The 19434-nt window shown below is 38.3% G+C and overlaps 1 protein-coding gene and 1 non-coding gene across 2 annotated transcripts in view; one reads left to right on the top strand and one right to left on the bottom strand.

The window, feature by feature from the left end:
* The window catches only part of DNAI4 (dynein axonemal intermediate chain 4), a 119676-nt gene that overhangs the window by 30101 nt on the left and 70141 nt on the right, over positions 1 to 19434 (top strand).
* Positions 1333 to 1404, bottom strand: TRNAE-UUC (transfer RNA glutamic acid (anticodon UUC)). The gene has a single exon. It is a non-coding gene; the product is annotated as a tRNA-Glu (tRNA).

The following is a 19434-nucleotide window of genomic DNA, read 5'->3' as shown; positions in this document are numbered from 1 at the left end:
CAGGTGCATTGTCAATGAGCAGTTATATTTTGAAAAGAATGTTTTTTTCTGAGTAGTAGATCTCAACAATAGATTTATCATAATTATTAAGGACTCTAGGATTTTCAGAATGGTAAATGAGCATTGGCTTCAACCCAAAGTCATCAGCTGCATTAGCTCCTAACTGACAAGAGAGTCAGCCTGTCCTTTGAATCTTTGAAGTCAGGCATTGACTTCTCCTCTCTAGATGTAACAATCCTGGGTGGTGTCTTCTTCCAATACAAGGCTGTTTCATCTATATTGAAAATCTGTTGTTTAGCATAGCCACCCTTATTAATTATCTTAAGTAGGTCTTCTGGTTAACTTGCTATAGCTTCTACATCAGCTCATGCTGCTTCACCTTGCACTATTATGTTATGGAGTTGGCTTCTTTCCTTAAACATCATGAACCAACCTCTGCTAGCTTCAGACATTTCTTCTGCAGCTTCCTAACCTCTCTCAGCCTTCATAGAATTAAAGGGAGTTAGGGCCTTCTTCTGGATTAGGCTTTGGCTTAAGGGAATGTTGTGGCTGGTTTTCATCTTCTACCCAGACCACTAAAACTTCCTCCTATCAGCAATAAGGCTGTTTTGCTTTCTTATCATTCATGTGTTCACTAGAGTAGCACTTTTAATTTCCTTCAAGAACTTTTCCTTTTCATTCACAATTTGGCTGTTTGGTGCAAGAGGCCTAGCTTTGGGTCTCCAGCTTTCAACATGCCTTCCTCACGGAGCTTAATCATTTCTAGTTTTTGATTTAGAGTGAGATGTGTTATTCTTTCTTTCTCTTGAACACTTAGAGACCATTATAAGGTTATTAATTGGCCTAATTTCAATATTGTCATTTCTGAGGAGGTGGGGAGGCTTGAGGAGAAGGAGAGAGATGGGGGATGAGTCAGTCAGTGGAGCAGTTGGAACATAAACTACATTTATAGAATAAGTTCACTGTCTTATATTGACATGGTTCATGTTACCTCCAAACAATTACAATACTAACATCAAAGATCACTGATCACACCTCACCATAACAAATATAATAATGAAAAAGTTTAAATACTGCAAGAATTATCAAAATGTGACATAGAGACATGAGGTGAGTAAATGCTGTTGGAAAAATGGCACCGACAGACTTGTTCAATGCAGGGTTGCCACAAACCTTCAATTTGGAAAAAATGCAATACCTGCAAAGTGCAGTAAATGAGGTAGGCCTGTATATTAACTGATTTAATTCTCACAGCAACCCTATGAGGTAGGAGCTCTTACTAGTCCTCATTTTTTTTTGGGGGGGGGCGCCCCCAGGCTTGCGGGATCTTAGTTCCCCAACCAGGGATTGAACCTGGGCCATGGCTGTGAAAGTACCAAGTCCTAACCACTGGACCACCAGGGAACTCCCTATTCCTCATTTTATAGAAGAAGAAACAGGCAAAGAGATGTTAGCTAATTTGCCCAAGGTCACTCAGTTACTATGGTGGACAACGATACTCCCAGACACTCTGGTTCTTGAACCTGTTCTCTTAACTACTATACTTACTATCTTTCAATGTTTATAAATTAACAACTCTGAGAACACTGCATTGCCAAACTTCTGAATGCTGTGGCCAAAAGGGTAATTAGAAGAAAGGTTATAATCTTAATGGCCTTTGTTACTCAGCAAAACCATAAGCTAATTCTTTAAAAAGATTAAAATAGACAAACTTCTAAGCAGGTGCTAAATCAAGAAAAGAGAAACTTACAATTAGTAGGAAAGCTTTGTGGCATCTTTACTTGCTCTTGTCCCACTCCCCTCCCCAGTAGAGTGGTGGTCTCAAAGATAGAAGCCTGGGCTTCCCAGGTGGCGCAGTGGTTGGGAGTCCGCCTGCTGATGCAGGGGACATGGGTTCGTGCCCCGGTCCGGGAAGATCCCACATGCCGCGGAGCGGCTGGGCCCGTGAGCCATGGCCACTGAGTCTGCGCGTCCGGAGCCTGCGCTCTGCAACCGGAGAGGCCACAGCAGTGAGAGGCCCGCGTACCACACAAAAAAAAAAAGATAGAAGCCTGCCTTCCCAGTGTGAGACCCTGGCCCTTGGTTCCAGAGGGAACAGAACAGACCTTATTCTCAAAGAATTTGGTTTGTATGTTTTAACCTGTCTAGGGGCTACCTGGAGGATTGACATAAGGCATTTGTGTTTTTTTGCCTAACCCAGAACTCTCTCAGGCGATAAGCATAATGCATTCGTCAAAAAACTGTAAGGCAGATGAACAACTCACTGCTACCTAAGGCAAAATAATGCAACTGAGTCAAACAAGAGACACACTGAAAGCCTGGAAGAAAAAACTGGGAAAGACTTTCTTTGGGAAATTAAGGTATTGAAAAATTAAGAAATTTTTAAGAAAATTAAGAAATTTTCTTAATTAGAAATTTCTTAATTAAAAATTAAGAAAAATATTAAGAAATTCCTCTGTGTATGTATATTGCATATACAGAGGAATTCAGAAAGTCATGCACATGCCTAGGGCAGGATGCATGCTCAGAAAAGACCTGAAAAGATCCTAAACTTTCACTTCTGGCTGATCTCTAGGCTCAGTACAAGCAGGAAGTGAAAGCTGTGGTATAGTTTTAAGCAGCCTGTCTAAGCATTGAAGGAATTCCCCAACATGGAGCCCATCTGCAAAGACTGAGAGGGTTTTTTCCCTTTTTTTTTTTTTCTTTTTTTCCTTTCTTTCTTTCCTTTTTTTCTTCTGAGTGGGAAGAAACCCAGGTGTTCAAGGAAATCTCTGTCAGGACACTAACTGACCAAAAGCTAAAAAACAAACACTTATGAGATGATACGTGACAAAGAATACAGACTTTACAAAAATAGTTTAGCAAAATCCCTTAGCAAACAAACAGCTACCACTCACAGCAAACTATGATATCAAATCCTGAGGAAGAGAGTGATTTCCAGAATTACCACATAATTATATTCAAAATGTTCAATTATCAAAAAAAAAATTGCAAAGGATACAGAGGAACAAAAAGGTATGGCTCTTTCAAAGAAGAAATGAACAGAAACTCTCCCTGAGGAAGTATAGACATTAAACTTACTAGGCAAAGGTTTTAGATCAATTGTATTAAAAAAAAAGAAGAAGAAAAAAAAGCTAAAGGAAGCTATGGACAAAGAGATAAAATAAACCAGGAGAACAGTGTGTGAACAAATAAAAAATATCAATAAAGATAGAACTTATAAAAAGGAAAAAAACCATAAATTCTGGAGTTAAAAGTACAATAACTGAAATGGAAAAACTCCCTAGAGTTTTCAGTAGCACATCTGAGCAGGCAAAAGAAAGAATCACCAGTTTTTAATAATAGGTCAATTGAAATAATCCAGTCTGAGAAGCAGAAAGAAAAAATAATGAAGTAAAATGAACAGAGCCTAAAGGACCTGTGGGACTCCATCAAGTCACCAACATACATATAATGGAAATTTCAGAAAGAGAGGAGAAGAAAGAGATAAAGGGGCATAAAGAAAAGTTGAAGAAGTAGTGGCCTAAATATTCCCAAATTCCCAGATAAAAGACATAAATCTGGACCTCCGAGAAGCTTAACGAACTCCAAGAAAGATAAAAATAAAGAGATCCACACTGAGACATATTATAATCAAACAGTTGAAATACGAAGAGAAAATCTTGAAAGCAGCAAGAGAAAAGTAACTCATCATTTACAAAGGATCATCAATCAGATTACACTCAATTTTCAGCAGAAACCATGGAGGCTGGAAGCCAGTGGGATGACATACTTAAAGCACCAAAAGAAAAAACTGTCAACCAGGAATTCTGTATTCTTCAAATAATCCTCATGAAGGAGAAATATAATTAAATAATTAAAACTGAATATATCCTCATGAAGGAGAAATTAAGATGTTCCTAGATAACTAAAAGCTAAGAGAATTCAGCACTAATAGAACTGCCTTACAAGAAATGCTAACAGGAGTCCCTTCAGGCAGAAATGAAAGGATATTTGACAGTAACTCGAAGACATATGAAGAAATAAAGAAGACTGGTAAAGGTAACTACATAAGTCAATACAAAAGCCAATATTATAATGTTGGTTTGTAACTTCTATTTTTTTTGCAATATGACTTAAATGCATTGAACAATAATTCTAAATCTATGCTAATGGGCATACAAAGCATAAAGATGTAATTTGTGACAACATCAACTTAAAGTGGATGGGATTTAGCTGTATAGGAGCAGTTTTTGTATATAATTGAAGTAAGGTAGTATTACTTCAAAATAGAATGTTAAAATTTTAAGAAATTAATTTTAATTCCCAAGGCAGTCACCAAGAAATAACTTAAAAATTACAGAAAAAAATTTAGAGAGGAATAAAAATGATGCACTATAAAAAAGATCAATTAAACATTAAAGAAGATGGTCATGGAGGATTTGAAGAACAAGAAAATTTTTAGACATAAAGAAGACAGATTAAAAATGGCAGAAGCCCTTCCTAAACAATAATTACTTTAAATAAATGGATTAAACACTCCAATTAAAGAGCAAATGTTGGTAGGATGGATTAAACAAAGATAACAAACATCAAAAAAACTGGAAGAAAAAAACCCATGATCCATCTATATGTTGTCTAACAAGAGACTCACTATTTTTTCCAGTTTTATTGAGAAATAATTGACATACATCAATGTAAAAGTACAGCATGATGGTTTAATTTACCTATATTGCAAAAAGATTACCACAATAGGTTTAATTAACAACCATCATCTCATATAGATAAAATAAAAAGTTGCAGAATATAAGATCAGCACACAAAATTCAGTTGTATTTCTATGTATTACCTATGAACAATCCAAAAAGGAAATTAAGAAAGTAATTGTGTTTATAATAGCATCCTAAATAATAAAATACCTAGGAATAATTTTAACCAAGGAGATGAAAGACTTGTACACTGACACCTATAAAACATTGCTGAAAAAAATTAAAGGAGACCTAAGTAAATGGGAAATACATTCTGTGTTTATGGGTTGAAAGACTTAATGTTATTAAGATGTGAATACCACCCAAAATAATCCCAAAGACTTTTTTGCAACAATAGAAAAAAAGTCATCCTAAAATTTATATGGAATATCAAAGGATCCCCAAGTAGCCAAAACAATCTTGAAAAAGAACAAAGTTAGAGAGTTCATACTTCCTGATTTGAAAACTTGCTATAAAATTATAGTGATCAAAATGGGTGGTACTAGCATAAAGATAGATATAATACCCCACAGAATGGAAAATAAGTACTCAAATATATGTACACACATGTTCATGGCAGCAATTTTTACCATAGTCAAAAAGTAGAAACAACTGAAATGTCCATCAATGGATGCATGGATAAACAAAATGTGTAAATACATGCAATGAAATATAATTCAGTCACAAAAAGGAATCAAGTACATTCTCTGAGCAACTTCCCCTCTTCTACCCTGGAAGATGTCAGAAATTTCTTCTCTGGAAAGGACAAAATAGAGGCTCTTTAGCTGGGGAACACCAGGCATAGATCAAGACATGGGTACTTAAACAAACAAACAAAAAACAAGCGTACTGAATGCTGCACACAGAGACTCCTCTGAAATCCTCTCCTCCGTCATGGACGGCTTGTAGAACATAGGTAGCAAGACTCTTAACCATCCATTATCTGGATGTACCACAGTTAATTTATCCATTTACCTACTGAAGGGCATCTTGATTGTTTCAAGTTTTGGCAATTATCAGTAAAGCTGCTATAAATATCTGTATGCAGGTTTTTGTGTAGACATAAGTTTTTAACTCCTTTTGGTAAATATCAAGGAGTGCTATTGCTGGATTGTATGGCAACAGTATTTTTATTTTTGTAAGAAATAGCCATACTGTCTTGAAAGTGGCTGTACCATTTTGCATTCCCAGAAGCAATGATGAAGAGTTTCTGCGGTTCCATGTCCTCACCAGCATTTTGTGTTGTCAGTGTTCCAGATTTTGACCATTCTAATAGGTGAGTAGTGGCAACTCTTTTTTTTTTTGCAACTCATTTTTGTTTGTTTGTTTTTTGGTTTTCTGGCTGCATTGTCCAGCTTGAGGGATCCTAGTTCCCCAACCAGGGATTGAACCCAGGCCCCAGCAGTGAAAGCACCTAGTCCCAACCATTGAACCACCAGGGAATTCTCCTCATTTTTGTTTTAATTTGTACTTCCATGATGACATATGATGTGGAGCATATTTTTGTATACTTACTTGCCATCTGTATGTCTTCTTTGATGAGGTGTCTGTTAAGCTTTTGGCCCATTTTAAAATTTGTTTTTTTGTTTTCTTATTGTTAAGGATCAAAAGATATTTGTATATTTTGGACAATAGTCCTTTTTCAGATGTATCTTTAGCAAATGTTTCCTTCCAATATGTGGCTTGTCTTGTTATTCTTTTGACATTTCTTTTTACAGAGCAGACATTTTTAATTTTAATGAAGTCCAGCTTATCTATTACTGTTTAATGGATTGTGCTTTTGCTGTTTCTAAAAAGTCATTGCCATACCCAAGGTCATCTAAATTTTCTCCTATGTTTTATTCTAGGAGTTTTCTAGTTTTGCTTTTACTTTTAAGTCTATAATGAGTTTTAGTTAATTTTTCTGAAGGATGTAAGATCTGTGTATAGATTTTTTTTTTTGCATTTGGATGTCCAGTTGTTCCAGCACCATTTGTTGAAAAGACTATCTTTGCTCCATTTGTTTTTTTCCATTCCTTTTACAGAGATCAATTGATTATATTAATGTGGGTTTATTTCTGAGCACTCTATTGTGTTCCATTCACATTGTCTTGATTACTATAGCACTGTAGTAAGTCTTCAAGTTGAGTTGTGTCAGTCCTCCGACTTTGTTCTTTGTCTTCAATATTGTGCTGGCTCTTCTGGGTCTTTTGCCCCCTCACATAAACTTTAGAATCAGTCTGCTGATATGCACAAAATAACTTGTTGGGATTTTGATTGGGATTGCGTTGAATCTATAGATCAACTTGGGAAGAACAGACATCATGACAATGCTGAGTCTTCCTATTAATAAACATGGAATGTTTCTCCATTTATTTCATTCTTTGATTTTGTTCATCAGAGTTTAGTAGTTTTCCTCATAATAGATTTTGTACATATTTTGTTAGATTTATTACTATTCCATTTTTGGGGTGCTAATGTAAATCATATTGTTTTAAATTTCAAATTCCTTTGTTCATTGTTGGTGTACAGGATAGAGATTGACTTTTGTGTATTATTAACCTTGTACCCTGCAACCTTGCTGTAATCACTTACTAGTTCAGTAGTTTTTGTTAATTCTTTCAGATTTTCTATATAGATGATTATGTCATCCGAGAACAAAAACAGCTTTATTTCTTTCTTTCCAATCTGTATTTCTTTTATTTCCTTTTTCTTATCTTACTGCATTAGCTTGGACTTCCAGTAGGATGTTGAAAAGGAGTGATGAAAGGGGACATCCTTGCCTTGGTCCTGATCTTAGTGGAAAATCTAGTTTCTAGAAGAAAACCATTAAGTATGTTAGCTGTAGGTTTTTATAGATATTCTTTGTCAAGTTAAGTTCCTCCTCTATTCCTAAATTACTGAGAGTTTTTATCATGAATGAGTGTTGGATTTTGTCAAGTGCTTTTTTCTGAATCTGTTGATATGATCAAGTAATTTTTCTTCTTTGGTCTGTTGATGTGATGGATTACATCAATCAATTTTCCAGCGTTGAACTAGGCTTTGTATACCTGGGATAAACTCCACTTAATTGTGGTGTATAATTCTCTTTATATACAGCTGGATTTGATTGCTAATATTTCGTAGAGGATTTTTGCATCTGTGTTCATGAGAGTTATTGGTCTGCCATTTTTCTTTCTTATGGTGTTTTTGTCTGTTTTTTGGTATTAGAGTAATGCTGGCCTCAAAGTATGAGTTAAGAAGTATTCCCTCTGTTTCTATCCTCTGAAAGATATTGCAGGGAATTGGTGTAATTTTCTCCTTAAATTATTGGTAGAACTCAGTGGATCTATCTGGGCCTGGTGCTTTCAGTTTTGGAAGATTATTAATTATTGATTCAATTTCCTTAATTGATATTGTCTATTTCTTCTTGTGTGAGTTTTGGCAGATTGTGTCTTTCAAGGAATCGGAAAATTTCATCAAGGTTATCAAATCTATTGGCATAGAGTTGTTCATAGTATTCCTTTGTTATCTTTTTTGAAAAATAAATTTATTTATTTATTTATTTATGGCTGCATTGGGTCTTTGTTGCTGCGTGCAGGCTTCCTCTAGTTGCGGTGAGCGGAGGCTGCTCTTCGTTGCATTGCGCAGTCTTCTCATTGCGGTGGCTTCTCTTGTTGCGGAGCACGGGCTCTAGATCTGCAGGCTTCAGTAGTTGTGGCTTGTGGGCTAAGAGCGCAGGCTCAGTAGTTTTGGCGCACGGGCTTAGTTGCTCCGCGGCATGTGCGATCTTCCTGGACAAGGGAACGAACCCATGTCCACTGCATTGGCAGGCGGATTCTTAACCACTGTGCCACCAGGGAAGCCCTGCTCTAATTCTTTTTTATTTTACTATTTTTCATTGAGATATAATTGACGTATAACATTGGTTTCAGGTGTACAACATATCAATTAGATGTTTGTATATATTGTGAAATGGATCATGATCATGATCATAAGTCTAGTTAACATTCATCACTGTACATAGAAAAGTTTTTTCTTGTGATGAGTACTTTTAAGATCTATTCTCTTAGCAACATCCAAATATACAATACAGTATTATTAACTATAGTCACCACTCTGTACATTACACCCCCATGCCTTATTTATTTTATAGAGGGAAGTTTGTACTTTTTAACCCCCTTCACCCATTTCACCCACCCCTCACTCCCTTGCCTCTGGCAATTACCAGTCTGTTCTCTGTGTCTGTGCTCTCTCTCTCTCTCTCTCTTTTTTAGATTCCACATAGAAGTGAGATCATAAGGTATTTATCTTTTTCTGTCTGGCATATTTCATGTAGTATAATAATCTTAAGATCCATCCATGTTGTTGCAGATGGCAAGATTTCATTTTTTCATAGCTATATATTATTACATTATGTATATATAACACATTTTCTTTACCCATTCATCCCTCAAGGAATACCTAGGTTGCTTCCATATTTTGGCTATTGTACTCATTTTGCTATGAACATGGGGGTGCATATATCTTTTCAAGTTAGTGTTTTGCTTTTCTTCGTATAAATACCTAGAAGTGGAATTGCTGGATGATGTGGTAGTTCTATTTTTAATTTTTTAAGGAACCTCCATACTGCTTTTCATAGTGCTTACACCAATTTACATTCTCAGCCATGGTGCACAAGTGTTCCCTTTTCTCCACATCCTTGCCAACACTTATTTTTGTATTTTTGATAATAACCATTTTAACAGGCATGAGATGATATCTCATTGGGTTTTGATTTGCATTTCCCAGTTGGTTAGTGATGTTGAGCACCTTTCACGTACCTGTTGGCTATCTGCATGTCATCTTTGAAAAAAGTCTATTCAGGTCCTCTACCCATTTTTAAAATTAGGTTGTTTGTTTTTAATGTTGAATTATGTGAGTTTTGTGTATATTTTAGATATTAACCCTTTATAAGATATATTGCTTGAAAATATCTTCTCCCATTCAGTAAGAGGCCTTTTCATTTTGTTGATAGTTTCCTTTGCTGTGCAAAACTTTTTAGTTTGATATACTAGTCCCATTTGTTTATTTTTGCTTTTGTTTCCTTTGCCTGAGGAGACATATCCAAAAAAGAATTACTAAGACCAGTGTCAAAGAGCATAACTTCCTATGTTTTCCTCTAAGAGTTTTATGATTTCAGGTCTTACATTCAAGTCTTTAATCCATTTTGAGTTAATTTTTATGTATGGTGTAAAATAGTGATCTAGTTTCATTCTTTTGCCTGTGGTTGTCCAGTTTTGTTTTGTTTTTTTGCGGTACACGGGCCTCTCACTGTTGTGGCCTCTCCCATTGCGGAGCACAGGCTCCGGACGCACAGGCTCAGCGGCCATGGCTCACAGGCCCAGCTGCTCCGCGGCATGTGGAATCTTCCCAGACTGGGGCACAAACCCGTGTCCCCTGCACTGGCAGGCGGACTCTCAACCACTGCGCCATCAGGGAAGCCTGGTTGTCCAGTTTTTACAACACCATTTACTGAAGAGATTTTTCTTTCCCCATTGTATATTCTTGGCTCTTTTGTTACAAATTAATTGACAATATATATGTGGGTTTATTTCTGAGCTCTCAGTTTTGTTCCATTGATCTATGTGTCTGTTTTTATGTCAATAGCATACTGTTTTAATTACTATACTTTGTAATATAGTTTCTTTTTCTTTTTCTTTTTGGCTGTGTTGGGTCTTCGTTGCTGCACGTGGGCTTTCTCTAGCTGCAGCGAGCAGGGACTACTGTTTGTTGTGGTGCGCAGGCTTCTCGTTGTGGTGGCTTCTCTTGTTGTGGAGCACAGGCTCTAGGTGTGTGGGCTTCAGTAATTGTGGCATGTGGGCTCAGTAGTTGTGGCATGTGAGCTCAGTAGTTGTGGCTCACGGGCTTAGTTGCTCAATGGCATGTGGGGTCTTCCTGGACCATGGATCAAACCCATGTCCCCTGCATTGGCAGGTGGATTCTTAACCACTGAGCCACCAGGGAAGTCCTGTAATATAGTTTCAAATCAGAGAGTGTGATGCCTCCAACTTTGTTCCTTGTTACACAAGATTGCTCTGGCTGTTTGGTTTTTCTTGTGGTTCCATACAAATTTTAGGACAGTTTGTTCTATTTCTTTGAAAAATGTCATTGGAATTTCGATGGAGATTGCATTGAATCTGTGGAGTGCCTTGGGAAATATGGACATTTAACAATACTGATTCGTCTAATTCACGAGCATGAAATATCCATTTATGGATATTTATTTGTGTCTTCCATTTATTTGTGTCTTCCCATTTATTTGTGTCTTCTTCCATTACTTTCATTAATGTCTTGTGGTTTTCAATATAGAGGTCTTTCACCTTGGTTAAATTTATTCCTAGGTGGTGTTTTTTTGGGGTGGGGGGATGCATTTGTGAATAAGATTTTTTTTCTTTATTTCTCTTTGTGATAGCTTGTTATTGGTGTATAGAAATGCAGCAGATTTTTGTGTATTGATTTTTGTATCCTGTAATTTACTGAATTACTTCATTTGTTCTAACAATTTTTTGATGGAGTTTTTAGGCTTTTCTGTATATAATATGTCATCTGCAAAGAGTGACAGTTTTACTTTTTTCTTTCCAATTTGGATACCTATTTCTTTTTCTTGCCTATTTTCTCCGTCTAGGACTTCCAATATTATGTTGGATAAAAGTGGAAATTGTGGGCATCCTTGTCTTGTTCCTGATCTTAGAGGAAATGCTTTCAGCTTTTTATTGTTGAGTATGATGTTAGATGTGGGCTTGTCATATATGGCCTTTAATATGTTGAAGTCTGTTCCCTCTATACCCACTTTGTTGACAGTTTTTATCATAAACGGATGTTGACTTTTGTCAAATGCTTTTTGTCCTCTATGATCATATAGTTTTATGCTTCATTTTGTTAATGTGCTATATCACACAGACTGATTTGGGGATAAAAACTTATGCTTGATCTCATTCTAAAGTTCAATGTTTTTATTCTCTTTTCCCATCTTATGTTTTTGATGTCACATTTAATATCTTTTTTTTTTTTAACATCTTTATTGGGGTATAATTGCTTTACAATGGTGTGTTAGTTTCTGCTTTATAACAAAGTGAATCAGTCATACATAAACATATGTTCCCATGTGTCTTCCCTCTTGCGTCTCCCTCCCTCCCACCCTCCCTATCCCACCCCTCCAGGCTGTCACAAAGCACCGAGCCAATATCCCTGTGCCATGCGGCTGCTTCCCACTAGCTATCTACCTTACTATGTTTGTTAGTGTGTATATGCCCATGACTCTCTCTCGCCCTGTCACAGCTCACCCTTCCCCCTCCCCATAACCTCAAGTCCGTTCTCTAGGAGGTCTGCGTCTTTATTCCTGCTTTACCCCTAGGTTCTTCATGACATTTTTTTTCTTAAATTCCATATATATGTGTTAGCATACGGTATTTGTCTTTTTCTTTCTGACTTACTTCACTCTGTATGACAGACTCTAGGTCTATCCACCTCATTACAAATAGCTCAATTTCGTTTCTTTTTATGGCTGAGTAATCTTCCATTGTATATATGGGCCACATCTTCTTTATCCATTCATCCGATGATGGGCAGTTAGGTTGTTTCCATCTCCGGGCTATTGTAAATAGAGCTGCAATGAACATTTTGGTACATGACTCTTTTTGAATTTTGGTTTTCTCAGGGTATATGCCCAGTAGTGGGATTGCTGGGTCATATGGTAGTTCTATTTGTAGTTTTTTAAGGAACCTCCATACTGTTCTCCATAGTGGCTGAACCAATTCACATTCCCACCAGCAGTGCAAGAGGGTTCCCTTTTCTCCACACCCTCTCCAGCATTTATTGTTTCTAGATTTTTTGATGATGGCCATTCTGACTGGTGTGAGATGATATCTCATTGTAGTTTTGATTTGCATTTCTCTAATGATTAATGATGTTGAGCATTCTTTCATGTGTTTGTTGGCAGTCTGTATATCTTCTTTGGAGAAATGTCTATTTAGGTCTTCTGCCCATTTTTGGATTGGGTTGTTTGTTTTCTTGTTATTGAGCTGCATGAGCTGCTTGTAAATTTTGGAGATTAATCCTTTGTCAGTTGCTTCATTTGCAAATATTTTCTCCCATTCTGAGGGTTATCTTTTGGTCTTGTTTATGGTTTCCTTTGCTGTGCAAAAGCTTTGAAGTTTCATTAGGTCCCATTTGTTTATTTTTGTTTTTATTTCCATTACTCTAGGAGGTGGGTCAGAAAGGATCTTGCTGTGATTTATGTCATAGAGTGTTCTGCCTATGTTTTCCTCTAAGAGTTTGATAGTTTCTGGCCTTACATTTAGGTCTTTAATCCATTTTGAGCTTATTTTTGTGTATGGTGTTAGGGAGTGATCTAATCTCATACTTTTACATGTACCTGTCCAGTTTTCCCAGCACCACTTATTGAAGAGGCTGTCCTTTCTCCACTGTACATTACTGCCACCTTTATCAAAGATAAGGTGTCCATATGTGCATGGGTTTATCTCTGGGCTTTCTATCCTGTTCCATTGATCTATCTTTCTGTTTTTGTGCCAGTACCATACCGTCTTGATAACTGTAGCTTTGTAGTATAGTCTGAAGTCAGGGAGCCTGATTCCTCCAGTCCCTTCTTTCGTTCTCAAGATTGCTTTGGCTATTCGGGGTCTTTTGTGTTTCCATACAAATTGCAAAATTTTTTGTTCTAGCTCTGTGAAAAATGCCAGTGGTAGTTTGATAGGGATTGCATTGAATCTATAGATTGCTTTGGGTAGTAGAGTCATTTTCACAATGTTGATTCTTCCAATCCAAGAACATGGTATATCTCTCCATCTATTTGTATCATCTTTAATTTCTTTCATCAGTGTCTTATAATTTTCTGCATACAGGTCTTTTGTCTCCTTAGGTAGGTTTATTCCTAGATATTTTATTCTTTTTTTTGCAATGGTAAATGGGAGTGTTTTCTTGATTTCACTTTCAGATTTTTCATCATTAGTATATAGGAATGCCAGAGATTTCTGTGCATTAATTTTGTATCCTGCCACTTTACCAAATTCATTGATTAGCTCTAGTAGTTTTCTGGTAGCATCTTTAGGGTTCTCTATGTATAGGATCATGTCATCTGCAAACAGTGACAGCTTTACTTCTTCTTTTCCGATTTGGATTCCTTTTATTTCCTTTTCTTCTCTGATTGCTGTGGCTAAAACTTCCAAAACTATGTTGAATAAGAGTGGTGAGAGTGGGCAACCTTGTCTTGTTCCTGATCTTAGTGGAAATGCTTTCAGTTTTTCACCATTGAGGATGATGTTTGCTGTGGGCTTGTCATATATGGCCTTTATTATGTTGAGGAAAGTTCCCTCTATGCCTACTTTCTGGAGGGTTTTTATCATAAATGGGTGTTGAATTTTGTCAAAAGCTTTCTCTGCATCTATTGAGATGATCATATGGTTTTTCTCCTTCAGTTTGTTAATATGGTTTATCACATTGATAGATTTGTGTATATTGAAGAATCCTTGCATTCCTGGAATAAACCCCACTTGATCATGGTGTATGATCCTTTTAATGTGCTGTTGGATTCTGTTTGATAGTGTTTTGTTGAGGATTTTTGCATCTATGTTCATCAGTGATATTGGCCTGTAGTTTTCTTTCTTTGTGACATCCTTGTCTGGTTTTGGTATCAAGGTGATGGTGGCCTCGTAGAAGGAGTTTGGGAGTGTTCCTCCCTCTGCTATATTTTGGAAGAGTTTGAGAAGGATAGGTGTTAGCTCTTCTCTAAATGTTTGATAGAATTCGCCTGTGAAGCCATCTGGTCCTGGGCTTTTCTTTGTTGGAAGATTTTTAATCACAGTTTCAATTTCAGTGCTTGTGATTGGTCTGTTCATATTTTCTATTTCTTCCTGATTCAGTCTTGGCACGTTGTGCATTTCTAAGAATTTGTCCATTTCTTCCAGATTGTCCATTTTATTGGCATAGAGTTGCTTGTAGTAGTCTCTCATGATCTCTTTTATTTCTGCAGTGTCAGTTGTTACCTCTCCTTTTTCATTTCTAATTCTATTGATTTGAGTCTTCTCCCTTTTTTTCTTGATGAGTCTGGCTAGTGGTTTATCTATTTTGTTTATCTTCTCAAAGAACCAGCTTTTAGTTTTATTGATCTTTGCTATTGTTTCCTTCATTTCTTTTTCATTTATTTCTGATCTGATTTTTATAATTTCTTTCCTTCTGCTAGCTTTGGGGTTTTTTTGTTCTTCTTTCTCTAATTGCTTGAGGTGCAAGGTTAGGTTGTTTACTCGAGATGTTTCCTGCTTCTTAAGGTGGGCTTGTATTGCTATAAACTTCCCCCTTAGAACTGCTTTTGCTGCATCCCACAGGTTTTGGGTCGTTGTGTCTCCATTGTCATTTGTTTCTAGGTATTTTTTGATTTCCTCTTTGATTTCTTCAGTGATCACTTCATTATTAAGTAGTGTATTGTTTAGCCTCCATGTGTTTGTATTTTTTACAGATCTTTTCCTGTAATTGATATCTAGTCTCATGGCGTTGTGGTCAGAAAAGATACTTGATACAATTTCAATTTTCTTAAATTTACCAAGGCTTGATTTGTGACCTCAGATATGATCTATCCTGGAGAATGTTCCATGAGCACTTGAGAAAAATGTGTATTCTGTTGTTTTTGGATGGAGTGTCCTATAAATATCAATTAAGTCCATCTTGTTTAATGTATCATTTAAAGCTTGTGTTTCCTTATTTATTTTCATTTTGGATGATCTGTCCATGGGTGAAAGTGGGGTGTTTAAGTCCCCTACTATGAATGTGTTACTGTCGATTTCCCCTTTTATGGCTGTTAGTATTTGCCTTATGTATTGAGGTGCTCCTATGTTGGGTGCATAAATATTTACAATTGTTATATCTTCTTCTTGGATCGATCCCTTGATCATTATGTAGTGTCCTTCTTTGTCTCTTTTAATAGTCCTTATTTTAAAGTCTATTTTGTCTGATATGAGAATTGCTACTCCAGCTTTCTTTTGGTTTCCATTTGCATGGAATATCTTTTTCCATCCCCTTACTTTCAGTCTGTATGTGTCTCTAGGTCTGAAGTGGGTCTCTTGTAGACAGCATATATAAGGGTCTTGTTTTTGTATCCATTCAGCTAATCTGTGTCTTTTGGTGGGAGCATTTAGTCCATTTACATTTAAGGTAATTATCGATATGTATGTTCCTATTCCCATTTTCTAAATTGTTTTGGGTTCGTTATTATAGGTCTTTTCCTTCTCTTGTGTTTCTTGCCTAGAGAAGTTCCTTTAGCATTTGTTGTAAAGCTGGTTTGGTGGTGCTGAACTCTCTCAGCTTTTGCTTGTCTGTAAAGGTTTTAATTTCTCCATCAAATCTGAATGAGATCCTTGCTGGGTAGAGTAGTCTTGGCTGCAGGTTTTTCTCCTTCATCACTTTCAGTATGTCCTGCCACTCCCTTCTGGCTTGTAGGGTTTCTGCTGAGAGATCAGCTGTTAACCTTATGGGGATTCCCTTATGTGTTATTTGTTGTTTTTCCCTTGCTGCTTTTAATATGCTTTCTTTGTATTTAATTTTTGACAGTTTGATTAATATGTGTCTTGGCGTATTTCTCCTTGTATTTATCCTGTATGGGACTCTCTGTGCTTCCTGGACTTGATTAACTATTTCCTTTCCCATATTAGGGAAGTTTTCAACTATAATCTCTTCAAATATTTTCTCAGTCCCTTTCTTTTTCTCTTCTTCTTCTGGAACTCCTATAATTCGAATGTTGGTGCGTTTAATGTTGTCCCAGAGGTCTCTGAGACTGTCCTCAGTTCTTTTCATTCTTTTTTCTTTATTCTGCTCTGCAGTAGTTATTTCCACTATTTTATCTTCCAGGACACTCTTCCGTTCTTCTGCCTCAGTTATTCTGCTATTGATCCCATCTAGAGTACTTTTAATTTCATTTATTGTGTTGTTCATCGTTGCTTGTTTCATCTTTAGTTCTTCTAGGTCCTTGTTAACTGATTCTTGCATTTTGTCCATTCTATTGTCCATTCTATCTCCAAGATTTCGGATCAACCTTACTATCATTATTCTGAATTCTTTTTCAGGTAGACTGCTTATTTCCTCTTCATTTGTTAGGTCTGGTGCATTTTTATCTTGCTCCTTTATCTGCTGTGTGTTTTTCTGTCTTCTCATTTTGCTTATCTTACTGTGTTTGGGGTCTCCTTTTTGCAGGCTGCAGGTTCGTAATTCCTCCTGTTTTTGATGTCTGTCTCCAGTGGCTAAGGTTGGTTCAGTGGGTTGTGTAGGCTTCCTGGTGGAGGGGACTAGTGCCTGTGTTGTGGTGGATGAGGCTGGATCTTGTCTCTCTAGTGGGCAGGTTCACTTCTGGTGGTGTGTTTTGGGGTGTCTGTGGCCTTATTATGATTTTAGGCAGCCTCTCTGCTAATGGGTGGGGTTGTGCTCCTGTTTTGCTAGTTGTTTGGCATAGGTTTTCCAGCACTGTGGCTTGCTGGTCATTGAGTGAAGCTGGGTGCTGGTGTTAAGATGGAGGTCTCTGGGAGATTTTCGCCATTTGATATTATGTGGAGCTGGGAGGTCTCTTGTTGACCAGTGTCCTGAAGTTGGCTCTCCTACCTCAGAGGCAGAGCCCTACCTCCTGGCTGGAGCACCAAGAGCTTTTTATCCACACGGCTCAGGATAAAAGGGAGAAAAAGTAGAGGGAATTAGTAGAAGTATGAGGAAAGAAAGAAGGAAAGGAGGGTAGGAAGGAAGGAAGAAAGAAAGAAAGAAGCAAAGAAAGAAAGAAGGAAAGAAAGGAGGGAGGGAGGGAGGAAGGAAGGAAGGAGAGAAAGAAGGAAAAAAGACAGAAAGAAAGAAGATACAGTAAAAATAAAATAAAGTATAATAAAGTTATTGAATTAAAAAATTCTTATTTAGAAAAAAAAAAAAAAGGACGGATAGAACCTTAGGGCAAATGTTGGAAGCAAAGCTATACAGACAAAATCTTACACAGAAGCATACACATACACCCTCACTAAAAGAGGTAAATGGGGAAAAATCATAAATCTTGCTGTCAGAGACCACCTCCTCAATTTGGGATGATTCGTTGTCTAAAGGAGGGAAGGAAGAAAGGAAAGAAAGAAAGAAAGAACGAAGGTAAAGTATAATAACGTTATTAAAATTAATTATTAAGAAAAAAAATTTTTTTTTAAAAAAACATGGACGGGTAGAACCCTAGGACAAATGGTGGAAGCAAGACTATACAGACAAGATCTCACACAGAAGCATACACATACACATTCACAAAAAGAGGAAAAGGGAAAAAATCATAGATCTTGCTCCTAAAGTCCACTTCCTTAATTTGGGATGATTGGTTGTCTATTCAGGTATTCCACAGATGCAGGGTATATCAAGTTGATTGTGGAGCTTTAATCCGCTGCTTCTGAGGCTGCTGGGAGAGATTTCCCTTTCTCTTCTTTGTTCTCACAGCTCCCAGGGCTCAGCTTTGGATTTGGCCCTGCCACTGCGTGTAGGTCGCTGGAGGGCGTCTGTTTTTTGCTCAGACAGGATGGGGTTAAAAGAGCCGCTGATTCGGGGGCTCTGGCGCACTCAGGCCGGTGGGGAGGGAGGGGCACGGAGTGCGGGGCGGGCCTGCGGTGGCAAAGGCCGGCGTGACTTTGCACCAGCCTGAGGCGTGCTGTGCGTTCTCCCGGGGAAGTTGTCCCTGGATCCCGGTAACCTGGCAGTGGCGGGCTGCACAGGCTCCGCGGAAGAGGGGTGTGGAGAGTGACCTGTGCTCGCACACAGGCCCCTTGGTGGCGGCAGCAGCAGCCTTAACGTCTCCCGCCCGCCGCTGGGGTCCGCGCTTTTAGCCGCGGTTAGCGCCCGTCTCTGGATTCCGCGCTTTCAGCCGTGGCTCGCGCCCGTCTCTGGGGTCCGCGCTTTCAGCCGCGGCTCGCGCCCGTCTCTGGGGTTCGCGCTTTTAGCCGCGGCTAGCGCCCGTCTCTGGAGTTCCTTTAAGCAGCGTTCTTAAACCCCTCTCCTCACGCCCCAGGAAACAAAGAGGGAAGGAAAAGTCTCCTGCCTCTTCGGCAGGTGCAGACTTTTCCCCGGACTCCCTCCCGGCTAGCTGTGGTGCACTAACCCCTTCAGGCTGTGTTCAAGCCGCCAACCCCAGTCCTCTACCTACACTCCGTCCGAAACCGAAACCCGAGCCTCAGAGCCTCAGCTCGCAGCCCCGCCCGCCCCGGCGGGTGAGCAGACAAACCTCTCCGGCTGGTGAGTGCCGGTCGGTACCGATCCTCCCTCCGCGGCTTCGAAGCTCCCCCCTCCGCCTCCCGCAGTCTCCGCCCGCGAAGGGGCTTCCTAGTGTGTGGAAACTTTTCCTCCTTCACAGCTCCCTCCCACTGGTGCAGGTGCCGTCCCTATTCTTTTGTCTCTGTTTTTTCTTTTGCCCTACCCAGGTATGTGGGGAGTTTCTTGCCTTTTGGGAGGTCTGAGGTCTTCTGCCAGCCTTCAGTAGGTGTTCTGTAGAAGTTGTTCCACGTGTAGATGTATTTCTGGTGTATCTGTGGGGAGGAAGGTGATCTCTGCGTCTTACTCTTCTGCCATCTTCCGCCTTCTCCACATTTAATATCTTTTTATTTTATGTATTCATTGACTAATTATTGTCATCATAGCTATTTTTACTATTTTTTCTTTTAATCTTCATACTAGCTTAAAAGTGATTAATCCACTTACT

Source organism: Aethalodelphis obliquidens, unplaced genomic scaffold (genome assembly GCF_003676395.1).
Source record: "Aethalodelphis obliquidens isolate GAN/ISIS:26980383/991018 unplaced genomic scaffold, ASM367639v1 scaffold13, whole genome shotgun sequence".
NCBI classification, from domain to species: domain Eukaryota; kingdom Metazoa; phylum Chordata; class Mammalia; order Artiodactyla; family Delphinidae; genus Aethalodelphis; species Aethalodelphis obliquidens.
This window is presented reverse-complemented; position numbering and strand designations above follow the sequence as displayed.